Source organism: Crocodylus porosus, unplaced genomic scaffold (genome assembly GCF_001723895.1).
Source record: "Crocodylus porosus isolate Cpor-Errol unplaced genomic scaffold, CroPor_comp1, whole genome shotgun sequence".
Classification (NCBI taxonomy): domain Eukaryota; kingdom Metazoa; phylum Chordata; order Crocodylia; family Crocodylidae; genus Crocodylus; species Crocodylus porosus.
This window is the reverse complement of record NW_017728948.1, coordinates 29,502,855-29,515,624: the sequence shown is the minus strand read 5'-3', so window position 1 is coordinate 29,515,624 and position 12,770 is coordinate 29,502,855. Positions and strand designations below refer to the sequence as shown.

The 12,770-nt window shown below is 43.4% G+C and overlaps 1 protein-coding gene and 1 long non-coding RNA gene across 6 annotated transcripts in view; both read left to right on the top strand.

Annotated features, from left to right (window-relative positions):
• Positions 1–12,770, top strand: part of LCORL (ligand dependent nuclear receptor corepressor like) — a 171,330-nt gene that overhangs the window by 76,777 nt on the left and 81,783 nt on the right. The gene's annotated exons all lie outside the window — the stretch shown is intronic.
• Positions 9,671–11,053, top strand: LOC109322046. Its single transcript, XR_002104289.1, has 2 exons — positions 9,671–10,061; positions 10,339–11,053. It is a non-coding gene; the product is annotated as an uncharacterized LOC109322046 (long non-coding RNA).

The window sequence follows — 12,770 nt, the reverse complement described above, 5'->3', positions numbered from 1 at the left end:
CCTTCCAATCACAGTGCTGTGGGGGAGGGATGTAGAAACAGCGTATAAGGCTGTGTGTGAAGTGATCTGTTTCGGTACCTTTTGTGAGCTGTCTGTCTGTCTTGCAGCAGCATCTGAAAGGTTCTGGCTTGGTAGCACTAGCTAGTCTCTTGCTAACAAGTTGTATAGAATCCTTTCCTCCTTACCCTTGCCTGCCATCCCTGTTGTTATCCCTTTCAACTTATTCTTCCCCCAGACGCATCTTATTTGTTCTTGTTAGTCTGTCTTTTTTTTTTCCTGCCACAAAATCTGTGTTTTCACTGACTATCTCATCACTGCTCAGGAAAACACAACATATACACACACATTTTACAGCACACCAAGCAGGAAGTGTGCTGGAAAGGCAGGGATCTTCTAGCAGGGCAGGGAGAGGGGAGAGAAGCTTCAATTCCCTGCTCTCTTTGCATCCTGGAGGTCTCCTGCCACTTTAAGATACTGGAGATCATACTGTAATCTACACAGATGCACCCTCTTTTCTGGCAGCAGTGAGTCTTCTGCTGCTGGTGGGAGCAGTGTCTGCACCTGCATCAGCTCCACTAACACCATTAATAACCAGCAACACCAGCATAACAGTCTCTGCCCCAATTTCAGTTCCCACTGTGAGCCTTTCAGTGCCAGAGGAGGAGCTGCATCTGGAAGCAGAAGCAGAGGAGCTGAATGCCATAGCTAAGGAAATTCTGGGGAAGGAGGGGGAATCTGAGTTTGTCCTCCACACCCCTCAAAGTTCCTCTGGAGGCAGGTTACTTTCTCTGGACTGCTGCCTTGTAGGGGCAGCTGGCTCAGCAGTGGTGGCATGTAGGAAGTGCACATGCATCACCTGAGAGTGCTGGTGCACCCCCTGTCAGGCTGTGTTCCCTGTTTAAGTGTTGGGCAGGGGGGTGGGCAGGAGCACCAGTGTTCCTTCCCCCGCCCCCCCATGAGTGTCGGCAGGGGAGTGGGGCTGCCAGCAAAAACGGCAGCCCCACTTCCAGAAGTGACCACAGGACTTTTTGGTGAGTGAGATTGGCCGCAGAAGGGAATTCCTCTCTCCCCAACCCTGTGAGTGAGATCAGCTGTGGAGGACCCCTACCCCCCAGTTACTGACTGGTGTTGGGGGGTCATGTCCCCCCCCAACTCGGCACCAGTCACCTGTGTGGCTTAGATCCTTCTGTTGTGCCTCTGCCTGCTGAGGAAGGCGATAAGGCAGGATCTCCACCCTCAGCCCAGAAGCGGGTAGGTAGTATAGTGTGGAATCATTTTGAGGTGGCATATGATCCTAGGTATGCTACCTGCCAGCACTGCTGAAAGCAGATCAGCCAGGGCAAGGAGGTGAAACGTTTCACTACCACAGTGATGCTGCTGTATCTTAGGAGGTACACCCTTGCCCTTCTTCCTTCTCAGCCTAGCACCAGTGGGGACGTGCCCAAAAAAGTCCCCCTCTTGCTCCAAAGCCCCCGTCCCCATGAAGCAGAGGCAAGCCACCCTGGACCAGTGGGGGAAAGGCAGAGACAAAGGGCAGGGCACATTCCCAAGGCAAGTGAGGTCACCCAGAGCATTGGGGAGATGCTTGCTCTGGATGACTAGCCCTTCTCCTTTGAGTGTCCAGGGTTCAGGCAGCTCATGGTGCTCATGTCCCCATCTTGCCAAGTGCCTACACGAACCACCTTTAGCAGGCTGGTGGTGTCCTCTCGGTATGAGGCATGCAGGGAGTACCTCAGGGAGGAGCTGCGCAAGGCAGGGCTGCAGATGGCATTACACTTCACCTCCGACATCTGGAGCAGCTGGGGTGAAGATCGTGCCTACCTCTCCCTCACAGGGCACTGGTGCAACCAGTCAGAGCGTTGGTGGGCTCTCCTTCAAGCAGAGGTGATGCATGAGTTCCACATGACAAGGGAGATCATAGTGGCTATGAACTGCATGGTGAAGGGGGTGGCTCGTTGGGTAGGACAAGCTTACCTGTGGGTTCATGGTCACCGATGATGGGGCAATATGGTAAAGGTGGTGCATGATACCAACTTTGTTGGCTTCTGCTGTGTGGCACATAAGTTCAACCTCATAGTCAGGGATGCCTTGGAGGGGGACAGAGCTGATGATAGCACCATCACTACCACTACCAGCCAGCTATATTTAAAAATATAGGAAGGTGGTGGGCTACTTCTACCAAAGCATCAAGGAGAGGCAAGATGTGGGACAAACAGGCAGAGCTAAGCATCCCACAGCACAAAATCATGCAGGATGTGGAGATTCAGTGGAACTCCACATACCTGACGCTCGAAAGGCCCTGCTCAGGGAGATTGGGATCAGCAGCCACATTAACAAAACTGAGTGGGATACCATCTCCCAGATTTTGGTGGTCCTCAAGCCTGGCGTAGCCTCAGTGCTGACGATGCCCTCCTTAGCCAGGTGATCCCCATAGTGAAGGAGCTTGAGAATCAAATGAAGAAGTTCCAGGGAATTAATGTTCCTGGCTTGGGCGGGCTGCTTTCACCAGAGGTGCAGGCAGTAGTGAAGTGGGAAGGAGGGCATCAGAAAAAATGGCTGGGTCTGTTGTGGTCCAGTAAGGTGTACGTGCGGGCAGACGTGTGACCCAAAGGTGAAGGGGAGCATCTGCAGCAGCAAAACCCTTGATCACTGGACAGAGGTGCTGGTGAACAGAAGCAGGGAGGCAAAAGGGCAGAGGCAGGGGAAAGTGGACCCCCCTTTTCCATGTCCCCCTGCCTCTGCCCTTTTGCCTCCCTGACTCCACCAGCACCTCCATCCCCATGGGGAGTCGGATGTTGGGCAGGTTATAATGTGTCATATATCCAATGTCTATATTGAGTCTATGAGTTTTAGTATCTAGGAAGCTGATGAAGTGAAGTTCATAAGTTCATCTGTGAAAAGTGTTTTGTAAATTCCCTTTGAGGATCAGGACTAATAGATTGGAGAGAGAGTGGTTTTCTTGTGAGAAATGTGCCCCCACAGGTAGTTGGGTATGCTTGTCTTTAATAAACTTCTGGTGTACATTCATTCTGGTGTACAGTTATTTGGTGTCTCCTGTGTGTTTTCCATCGGGGCATTTGGTGCATTGGATGAGATGTATAACATTTCTGGAGGTGTAGCTGTAAGATCCACAGCAGAACCATCACCGTTCCTGGGATATAGTAATTGTGGGGGTCCTGGAGATGTGTTGGCAGGCTTTACATTTCTTGTCATGACATGGTCTGGATCTATTCAGTGTGTTTTGGGCTGTAGGAAGTTTGCTTCTGGTGATGAGGTTAGTAAGGTTCAGTGCTTGTTTGCATTTACAAAACACCTTTTGTAGGTAAGCCTACAAACTTCACTTCATAAATCTACTAGATATAGAAAAAAATCAGATTCAGTATAGACATTGGATTTATGACACGCTGTAACCTGCCTGACATCTGACTCCCCGGGTACCTCTCCGCTTTTACCTGCTACATCTCGCCCCCGATGCTTCAATTTACATTTTCACTGACTGGCTTTCTTGCATACGTACTGGCTTCTTTGCTATTCATTCCGTCCAGGAAGAGCTCACGCCAACTGGAGAGGCTTCTTCAACCTGGTGAAGGGTTTTTAAACCTGAAATCTTGCTAAGATGTATTTCTCCAGCAATTCACTTGGTCTAATGAAATATATCAGATTGACCTAAAGAACCTTGGCTGCCTATGTCTTTAGACCAACATGGCTACAACCTACACCCTCTAATGCACACAAGTAATATGAGGGCTTTTTTCCAGCAGTTTGAGGTGCACTTTCACAGAAACCCCTGCACCTATCTGCTTGAAACTTGGCAGGCTTCATGCCCTTAGAAGGGGCTACTAATGTGAATTTCTTGTGTGGAGGACAGAAAGGGAACAGAGTTAAGAGCAGTGTATGCTACAGAACGAATCAAAGCTGGGCTCAAGACAGTGCAAGGAAAAACATTTGGTGGAGTATAGACTAGTTTTGATTTCAGCACCTGGAAACTGGAGGAAAAAACTGGTATGGCTTCAGTTCACAAAAAAGACCCTGTTTGGGAATATTTTCAAGAAATTCGTGTCCCACTGGGAAAAAGAGGAACATATACCAAACGTAAACAGCGCAAGAGATGCAAAACAGTGCCTGAATGGAGCAACGTTATAAAAAATGTTTCCCGGAAGGCAGTGAACTTGAAGATGGCTCAGACATGTCCACATCACCATCTGGATCAACTGGTTAGTAAACTTACTATTTTTGAACCAATCTTCTGGATTGCTAGTAAATGATAAATTTACGACAGTGTTGGTTATTTTGAATGGATTACTTAAGAATTTGAATATTTTTATGTTTAAAAATGTAATAGGTGTACTACTTTGTGGAAGTATTTTCCAGTTGCATTTTTAAAATTACCCATGTATTTCTGAAATGAATGTTATTACTCAGTGTGAGCAAATAAAAGCCCTGGGTAAACATATCCTGTGCAGAATAAAGTTTTAAGAAGAATTTATAAATCTTAAAAAATATAATTTTTTTCAAGCTGTTTCATATTGATAAAGGAAAGGATTTAGATAGAAGATAACCTTTATGATTTTATTGAATATTTTCCCTATAGAACAGGGTTTGCAAAAATGATATCACTTAAACACTGGTTTAAAAAAAACCCCATCAGCTGTAGGTAGAAGCTTTCATTTATAATCTTATTTTTTTTCAAGTAATGCTGAGGAATACTCGGTGTGAATAACTTTTTTTAACCATTTTATTTCAGGTTCCAGCTTAACCATAAGACATTATGAACATTGATCATTTGCAATGTCTGTAACTTCAGAATCATCTATAGTAACACCAACAGTACTGCAACTAAACATCTCAGACAGTGAACTAGTCTCTTTTTGGATAAGGTGTCTTCATTATCACGTAAAACTATGGATGAGTTTATAACCAGGACCAAAATCCAGCAAGACAGCATAGATGAACATATTGCTCGGTTCATTTATGCAACAGTCTCACCCTTTTATCTTGTTCAGCGTAAACATTTCAGTGATGTAGTTCAGTCATGACCAGGTTACGTTCCATGCAGCAGAATGGATACCATTAAAATGCTTCTGGATACAGTGTGACAAGGAAATTCAGCAGTATACAAAAAAAATTGAAGGGAAAAGTTAATTTGAGTTTTGATAGATGGTGCAGTTTACACAGTGATCCAAAAATATATTCTTGTGTGACAAAAGGCAGGATTGTTTATCTCTCAGAAAAAACTGATACATCAGGAAATGTCCATACTGAAGAAAATTTTAAAAGAAGTAGCAGTAAAAGTTTTATAACAAACCGTATGTGTAGCCTTGTCACAGACAATGCTGCAAATGTAGAAAAAGCTGAGAAGAAATTTAAAAGAAGATAATGAAGATAAACCTGAAAGTTATAACACATGAGTGCAGTGCTCATTTGATGCATCTTTTAGCTAAAGATGTACTTAAGTACTCGCAAATAAAGAAAAACATTTAAATTAGCAAAATACTTCTGTTACAGCCAGTTTGCTTCAGCTTCACTGAAGAGAGCTGGAGGATTCAAGCTGATTCTCCCTCACGTTGTATTTTGGAATTTAGTGGTTGAGTGCTTTTGAGGCATTTGTCAAAACCTGATCTATTCTGATGACCACGTTTGGGAAGGAAAAAATAGTGATGAAATTGAGGGAAGTATCACAGATAGAATAGTAAACATTGGACTAGAAAGAAATGTAGAAGGTATAATGAATACACTAAAACCTACTTCCATGGCCTTGGATAAGCTACAGAAAGATTGCTGCTATATTGCAGATGCTGTTGAAATTTGAAAAGAACTTCAAGAAACAAAGCAAGAACTACCCAACAGCAAAGATGAATTTCAGGCAGAAAAGCAACAGATGGATCAAGCTTCTGTTCTACCTCACTTTCTTGACAATATTCTTGACGCACAGTACCATATACATGTCTAACTGCCAAACAGGAAAATGCTGCTCTGACATAAGCATCTATTAATCATCTATCAGTCATGCCAATCATAATCTTCAGAGCTAGAAATGAACCATACAACCATACTGTACATGTTTGCTAAGGATGCTATATAAAGTCACACCATTGAACTGGTGGTGGCCATTAGCAAAGCACCTGCAATTTATTGAAGTTCTAAACCTGGTTTTACAGCAGTAGCCTTTTTTGCAGGTGCAGAAAAAAATATTTTCTTCACTTGGACTAGTTCATTCAAAGCTGAGAAATTGATTGGGAGTCAAAAAAGTAGAAAAGTTTGTTTTCCTCTTCCAGTCTTTGAATAAAAAGGGGGGAGAAGGATGAGATTTGAGTTCTAAAAATTTGAAAGGGGGTAAAAAAATTCAAGGCAGCTTGGTTTAAAAAAAGTCTAATTATAAAGTAGGATCTTAAGCTTAAATAACTACATCTAGTATGGCAGGGAGCATGCTCAGAGCTGAGTCTCAAGCCAGCCCACCCACTGACTATGGGGCAGTCTGCCCGGTTTAGTCTGCCCTGACTTTACTCTTACAATAATCTGGTGGTAAATATAAGTTGCATGCCCTGATGCTGGGGGGGGGGGGTGCTATCCACAGTTCCATACCATCCCTACACCATGGCCCATGTCTCATAGATGCCATTATACCTTCTTAATGGCTCCAGCTCAAGGCCAGACTTAAAATCACCTACAGTTAAACCTATTTCAGTCTGCCCAGTTATGGGCCTCATGTATACAGCCCCCCTCTCACAGGGGTCTCTTCCATTCTCCCTGTTCTCACCAGGTTTCTCATACTGCCCCTCTTGGGCCACACACACACCCTTCCCTTGCACCCTGAGCAACCCCATTGGGCCATCAGGCTTAATCCCCTGCTCTCCTTACCCAGCAGGCACACAGCCTTTTGGGCCTCCCTCATGCCCTTATCTGAATGGATGCTGGGCAATTCACAGAACTGAGGCTGACTTCATCCCACACCACCTTTGGGGCCACTTTTCTGCCCCTGTCACTCTGGGGCCTCATTCTTTGCCCTCTCTGGGGCCTTCCTTTCTGCCCCCTTACCAGGGCCAGGGCTCTCTATGATCTTCTATCCTCACCACCCCAGTAGACTCAGGTGCCTGCCTAGGCATGCCTTGCCAACTGGTTCCGACTAAAAACCCACCAGATGGTGGAGGCTAGGGTTTAGGCACCCTTCCCTGCCTTTCACTTGGGAGGCAACTGGCCTGGCATTTCTTGGGGACTCCCACATCACCAGGAGCCCCACCAGGCCATTGTTCCCCAACAGGGTGCAGTTCAGGTCATACCCAGGACTACTGAGGCCTCCTTCTCCCCTTTATCTTCAAGGTTGTTCCTGGCCCATGGAGCTCAGCAGGGAGATGTTCTTGCCTTGCTGGCTGGTCTCAAAATGGCCCCTCTTAGCCCAGAATGCTGGGCATTAAATGGCCGACCTAATCGGGCACCTGCTGTCTTCCTGGCCTAGCCTTTAAAGTGATAGGTACCAAAGGTGCTCTGTCACATCTTGGCATTTTAGAAAATTTTCCCCAGGGTGAACTAATTGGTTTAATTCACTAGTCACTGTTCATGTTTCTACTACTATATAACAGTTAATACTAGTGTTTTAAAAATTAGTTGTAAACATGCACCATGTTTTAATAAAAGAAAGGTTTCTGTATCCAAAACATTAAAGTTTTTTAAAATTAAATTTGAAGTTCTGGTTTTGTGTGTTTTAAATTCAAGTTGACATCTTAATGCAGCTTGATAAGATTTGAGTAAAAAGTTAATCATTTAGTGAATAAGAAATATATTTCACCGTTTTGTAATGCACTGAAATGTAAGATTTCTAACCATCTAAATATATTAAGCGATAAATTGTGTGTGTGTGTGTGTGTGTAGTTTCTGAACCTAGGAATGTATGTACCAAATCCAGCAGTTGTAAGTCAACATGGTTTAATTGTTATTCCATCAACTAATGAAAAGACACCTTTCTTTAAAATGTATGTGTACATACGCGCACACAAATGGAGTAATTGATAAAAATCAGTAATTTATACTGGGCTTTTGGGAAGGTGGATACAAATCAACAAGTTCTTTTAAATAAAGATCAGATTTCTTATTTAATCATTTTTTATTTTAGTATTTTTTTTTTTAAATGTATACAACTTAAAAAATTAAAACTATTTTGTGTTAAAGCTCAAAGATACCACCATGGAAAGGGGCTTATAACTTCTAATTATATACTGTTTACAACAATCTACTCGTATAACCTTCTTATATAAAATTTTATATATAGGCCACAACAGGCCATGGACTAAGGGGTCCAATCTTACGGGGTTCCCAGGGGCTCCTCTATAGACTAGTAAAGATTAACAAAAATCACTCTACCCAATGGGACTCAATGCTCACTCTAGAAGATCCCGTTAAGCATCTCTGTGATGCTTAGTTTTACTTCTCAAAACTGGATCTGTCTCTCTGAAGGCAACATCCTTGTTAACAGTCGTATATAGAGATAAGCAATAACAGACCTGATTTACCTACCTTTCGGCCCCATTTCTTTGCAAGCTTGTGTACACAGAATCAAGCCCTTACCTCTCTCCCTAAAAATGCAAAATTTCAAGAAGTTAAATGAATAGAGGATTGTTGGGTGTGGAGTAGATCTGGGCAAGGAGGAGGAGTCTGGAGATAAATGCAAGGAGGGCGGGGCAGTAGAAACAAGAGAGGAACTTTTTTGACCAGAATATTCCAAGAGTTTTGAGGGATAAGCTTCCTCTCCATTTGAGTATAGCCTCTTCCTGGATTTGAAATCTAGTGAGGGAATGGTATGATAGAAGGGAAAACCTATCCTAGCAGGCTTGCCAGGCTATAAAAGAGAACCTGTTTGGGGTCTACCTGTGGGTAAGATGGGCATGCATGCAAAATACAGACAGTGTGTAATAGGGTGACTGCCTCATCAGGTCTTCGCTGGCTGCCCTGCTCTTGGGGACACTGCCCGCTTCATTCGTCTGCCATGCTTTGATGGAAAAATGAGAGTTGTTACTAAGGTGGGAGGCTACCCATTACTTGCCCTGCTGACAAGGGCTTAATACCTGCTCTGACCACCCCTCCACGGGTCCCATGCCTTGCAGATGTTTCTCTGATGTTACTTCTCTGGCCTGTGGCTGAAGCAAACTGGGTACACAATTGTAGCTCTTTTCAACCCTAGAGGGCCACTCGCACACTTACCCCTCTCTCACCAGGGTACCATTCACTCTGCTGGCTCTCACCCAGTCTCCTTCATACTGCCCTCAGGAGCCCCACTTATGCTGCCTGGCCTCAGGCCTAGCTTTCCTCTCTACAGTTACCTGATAGACTGGGCTGGGCTCTCTCTCACTGCCCCCACCCGAAATTGTACAAGTGTAGGCCTGTTTTGCTCCTAGTCCCTCGCTGGGCCAATATGTCCCCACTGGGCCGCCTCATTCGCCCACACTCACAGGCCACTCTGTTTGTCACCCCTCTTGCACAGGGTCTTTTGTTGCCCCCAGGCTTTCCTGTGCCACCTGAGTGCAGTCCCAGGTCCCTCCTCTGGCCTGAGCTCTGCCTCAGGGTTCCTTAACTGAGCCCTTGGCTATACCTGCTCACTAGAACACCGCCAGGGAGGTGGGGCTGGGGTTAAGGTACCCTGATCTGCCTTTCACTGGGGAAATAACTGGCATGGCATTTCCTGGGGGCTCCCATGCCACTAGGAGCCCCACCAGACCACCCTTCCCCAGCAGGGTGCAGTTTTCTGTCTTAACAAGGACAAGGGATCACCTCCTCCCCATACTACCTGCCCTCCTGACTGGCCGGAGCAGCCTCTCGGCCTGATGTTTTCTCCTTCCTTCCTGCAGCGAACTGCAGCCCAGCTCATATCCCTGGGCCAAAATGGCTGACCTCATCAGGCACCTGGCTGCTGCCTGTTTGCTTCTCTTAGTGACAGGCACCAAACATGCCCTGCCACACAGTGCAACAAAGAAATAGAAGGCCTAGTTGTCCAGATGAAACATCATGAGAATTGCTCCTTCCCAGGAGAAAGCTGCTTTGAAGATGATGAATGGAACATGTAGGATCTCCAGGTTAGTAAACATTCTTATTTCATCCTTCTTTCTTAAGTACTGCCTGTCTTCCCTGTCCATATCTTTTGAATGGACTACTTGAATTCTCATAAAATATTTAAGTAAAAACATAGTTGTTACTTTATGGAACTATCATATTTTAATGCAGTTGTGATATAAAAATAATGGCTGAAATAGGCATATCTTTTAACAGTTTCGTTTCTATAGTAGTACTGAGTGCAATGAGTAATACTAAATAAGCAATACTGTAATGACTGCATTGACTTCTTTTGTTCAGGAGGATCCAGCCTCATCATACAGGATTCTGACTATCCACGTTCAACATCATCACCACTGTCCGCATTTTCACAGTTATCTGCTAATGATACCAGTGTTCCAGTCAAGTGTACGTCACATAGTACATCACCTGTAGCGAAAAGAAAAAACAATCTCCATCATCCAGAAACAACCACAGAAGAGTTTGTAGTAAGGACAAGCAGACTACAGCAAGAGGTAATTGATGAAAAAATGCTCAGTTTGTTTATGCAACAAACTCTCCGTTCCATATGGTTGAGAACACACACTTCACTAACATGGTTTGATCATTACAACCAGGATACAGTCCACTTAGAGCAGATATAACAGGTGAATTGCTGGATAAAGTGTACGAGAGAGAAAGTGAACAGTGTGTAAACAGTCTACAGGGGAAAATTGTTAACTTGAGTCTTGATGTGTGGAGCAGTGTCCACAATATTCTAGTAATGTGTGCTTGCATGACAACAGAAGGGACTGTCTACCTTACAGAAACAATTGATACATCCGGAAATGAACACACAGCAGAACACTTACAAGTAGTAGCAGTAAAAGCAATAAGAAACTTAAATGCTGGAAATGTATCAAAGATGAGAAGAAAGCAAAGAAAGCCCCAAGCTAATAACTTTATGGCTGCAGTGCTCATTTGATGCACCTCTGAGCCAAAGACTTTAGTACTCCAGAAATAAAGGCTGATGTTGATACTGTAAAATATTTCCATAACAACAACTCTGCAACAGCTGCTCTGAAGAAAGCAGGAAAAACCAAACTAACTGTTGCATAAGGCTTGTGATGAAACTCAGTAGTGGACTGTTCTGAGCAATATATTGAGAACTGGCCTAATTTGATGACAATTTGTGAAAATGGTAAGAAAACAGGTGGAACTGTCATAGCCCAATGTCAAGAACTTTGGCTAAAGAGAAATGTAGAACATCTACAGAAGCAGTCTTCAGGATTTCAGTATCCTTGAAGCAAGTACAGGGAAATTGCTGTTTTCTTGCAGGCGCTTTAGAAATTTGGAAGGAACTGAGTGAGACCTTGTGGGGAGGGGGGTGGGGAATGCAATGACAGTTAAATTACAGGCATTTAAAAACAAAACAAACCACAAATGGATCAAGCACTGTCTCTGGCTCTTTCTTGCCAGTGTTCTCAACGCTTGGTACTAGGGTTCATGCTTAACTGATGAAGAAAAGGAATTGGCTATGACGTGGGCATCCAGCAATCATTCCTCCATAATATAAACTATAAATTTCAGGGCTAAGGGTGAACCATTCATGATGAAACAAGAAATATATGTTTGCTGATGGGGTTTTAAAGAAAGTCACACCAGTGAACTGATTGCAGTCACTGAAACACCTGGATCCATCAGAGACGATTGGAGTGATAATCCAGCTTTTAACAGCAGCACCTTCTTCTGTAGGTGTAGAAAGAATATTTTCTTCCTTTGGACTACTTCATTCTAAATTAAGAAACTGCTTGGGAACTGAATTTTCCAGTCTGTGAATAAACAGGAAGGGGAAGGGGAAGACTGAATGTGCTGCATAATCCAGTATTTTACATGTCTCATGTTGACCTGGCTGAAATAATCTATTATATTTTCATTAAAAACACATTTCACATTTATAAGTAAAATAGTTTATAATGCAAAAATATTTGTGCTTGTTTTTTTAAATAATTATATATGTTTGTTGTTGAAGAAAAATATCCAAAATACATAAATTTGTTGTTGTAGTTAAATAAAGCAATTTTAAAATGTTTGTTGTTTTTGGTGACAGTTGTCCTCCTAATACAGCGTGGCAAAAATATCCCCCAAATATCTATGATTAATTTAATGTATTGGAGATGGTTCACCTCCCAATGACTTCAAACCTAATTGAAGCAAGTATTTGGTAAATAAAATAACCAGATCATGAATCGGTTTTCTGATGTGGCTATTAAATTAATCTGGAAAAAAAAATCAAAATGCGTCACTGTTTTAAAATGTATAGTGTGTATCTTTTAAAAGTGAAACCTACGTCCATCTCTGATTTTGTGAATAATATGTATTAAGGTTTTAATCAAACAATAAGAAGGCACTTTGTGTAGAAAAAGGTGATTAAATCAAGGCTTCCTGACCAGTGATTTAAATCAAATCCAACCTAGCTTTTGGTTTGCTGATTTTTAAACTCTGCAACTTTCTCATCACCAGGGATCCAAGTTTTCTGTTTCCTATGGGGAAAAAGAATGGAGAAAACCACAGATTCCCTGTTTTTTAAAATGGAGAAAATGCCGAATTCCCCTTTTAGCAGAGAAATCCACAGATTCTGTACTCTTCAAGAATAAAGAGGCTACGGGACCTGAACCTGTTTAGCCTCCACAAGAGAAGGTTAAGGGGGGACCTTGTGGCCTGCTACAAACTGGTCAGGGGGGATCAGCAGG